At 48.3% G+C, this 2437-nt stretch overlaps 1 pseudogene; it reads left to right on the top strand.

Annotated features, from left to right (window-relative positions):
- Positions 1 to 1499: 1499 nt before the first annotated feature.
- On the top strand, positions 1500 to 2437 carry LOC125546532 (GDSL esterase/lipase At1g28600-like; annotated as a pseudogene).

The raw sequence follows: 2437 nt of genomic DNA, 5'->3' as shown, positions 1-2437 counted from the left end.
AGGAGAAGGACCCTGATCGAGCGTTTTGTGCTTATAAGGTGGACCTTTCTAAGGCGTATGATCGGGTAGATTGCACTTTCTTGGAGTAAATGATGAGAAGGCTGGGTTTTGCGGATCGGTGGGTGAGATGGATCATGACCTGTGTCACCTCGGTTCATTACTGCTGCAATGTCAATGGAGCCCTGTGAGATTCATTTGCACCGTCGCGTGGGCTACGGCAAGGGGATCCTCTCTCACCGTTCTTATTCCTTTTGTGGTGGATGGTTTGGCAGCACTCTTGAAGCAGGGTGTTGTCTCTAGGAGAATTACACCTCTAAGGGTCTGCCCACGAGCTCTTGGGATTTCACATCTTATGTTTGCAGATGATACACTATTATTCTTTCGAGCATAGCCCCCACCGGACGGGCGACGAGCCGTCTGGGCTTTTATTTGGAGGTGCCCTGCTCCTCCTAAGGTTCGAATCTTCACTTGGCGGCTACTCACGGATTGTCTGCCCACTTGGGTTAACAAGCGTCGTCGAGGTCTGGAAGTGTCTGACAAGTGCCCTCTCTGTGCTTTGGAGCCGGAGGACATGTTCCATGCTTTTTGCAGGTGCCCGCTGGCGGTGGCGCTCTGGCGAACCATGGCGGACCAATGGCGAATCCCGGATGTCGCATCATTCCGCCGGACGGGAACGGAGTGGCTTGCCCAAGCCCTTTGCGATCTGCCGGATATGGAGAGGATGGAGCTCATGATGACTTTGTGGCGATGTTGGTTCGTTCGCAACGAGCTGGTGCACCACAATAAGCCGCCGCCGATTGAAGTGTCCAAACGCTTCCTCACCAGCTACGTCGACTCTTTGGTGGGGATTCAGAACAATCCAGAGGCGAGTCTCACCAAGGGGAAGCATGTGGTTGATACGATTGTCCCCAAACGAATCGTGCAACCGGAAGTCCAAGCGCCGCCAGTGCCGCTGCACTGGTCCAGACCAGCCACGGGGTGGACAAAGCTCAACGTTGATGGATCCTTTAGTGCCACGGGTGGAGAGGCCGGAGCAGGCATGATCCTTCGCAGCGAAACCGGTGATATCATCTTCTCCTCCTGTAGGGAACTACAGACGTGCTCTGAGCCCCTTGAGGCCGAGCTACATGCATGTATGGAGGGGCTCAATCTAGCACTTCAGTGGACTCCGTTGCCTATTGTGATGGAAACGAACTGTTCGGTGGCACTACATGCGATATTAGCTCCGGTGCCGGACATGTCTCGTTTTGCTATGCTTGTCGACCAGGTTAGACGCTTGATGTCAGGAGGTAGAGAAATAAAGATAGTTCATGTACGTAGAGAGCAGAATGGCGTAAGCCACTATCTTGTGAACTACGGTAGAGTTCATAAATGCATGGTTGTGTGGCTGGGATCAGGACCGGAGGAGGTCCCAGATTTGTGTAAGGCCGAGGCCCTTTATGTGTGAGAAATGAAATTTCTTTCACCTGCAAAAGAAAAAATATATAGAATGTGTGGACATGATGAACAAATCTCTTTTCTTGGTAGGAGAAATTGGGGGAAGTGACTACAACGTTCCTCTTACCTCTTTGGTGCCCGTTGAGAAGATTCGCTCGTTTGCTCCGAGTGTCATTTCCAAAATTTCATCTATAATCATCGTGAGTCATTTGTTTTTTGTGGCTCCTTATGCTATAATTACCATCGTTATTATGTCAAATCCCGGTTACGGAAATAGTGCATAACTACATAATAATGCAATATAACTAAGTGCAATTTGCAGGATCTGATTGGTTTGGGAGCCAAAACTCTATTAGTTCCCGGCAACCTCCCAATCGGGTGCTTGCCGGTGGTACCTCACACTATACCAGAGTGATAACATGGGGGATTATGAGCCAGAGACAGGTTGTATCCATTGGATGAACGAGTTCTCACGCTACCACAACAAACTTCTTGTGGATGAGCTGGAAAAGATACAGAAACTTCATCCTAGTGTGTCGATCATCTATGCTGATTAATATGGTGCTGCTATGGAGATCTTTGTTTCCCCTTATCAGTTTGGTGAGTCCAGAACTTTATGGTTTACACATGAAATAACTTAGTAGAGTAGCAAGAAAAACATTCTCTACTGAGATATCCATATGCTAATCTCGACTCTTATTTGTTGTAACTGCTCTTTAGGGATTGAGGATCCTTTGGTGGCTTGCTGCGGTGTAGAAGGGCCTTATGGTGTGTCAATAACCACAAAGTGTGGACATGGAAAATACAAGGTGTGCGATAACCCACAAAAGTATGCATCTTGGGATGCTTGCATCCCACGGAAACATCATACAAGGCCATTGCTTATGGTTTGCTAAGAGGTCCATACACTCAACCTCCAATTGCCACCCCCAAAAATTCATGTTCAAAACTTACCGAGCTTGTCTCGTCTGTAGAATACAAGGTTCTGTATGATTTGTAA

This window comes from Triticum urartu, chromosome 3A (assembly GCF_056163025.1).
Source record: "Triticum urartu cultivar PI428250 chromosome 3A, HENAU_Tu73, whole genome shotgun sequence".
Classification (NCBI taxonomy): Eukaryota; Viridiplantae; Streptophyta; class Magnoliopsida; order Poales; family Poaceae; genus Triticum; species Triticum urartu.
Note: the sequence above shows the minus strand (reverse complement) of the source record. Positions and strands in the feature narration are given on the sequence as shown.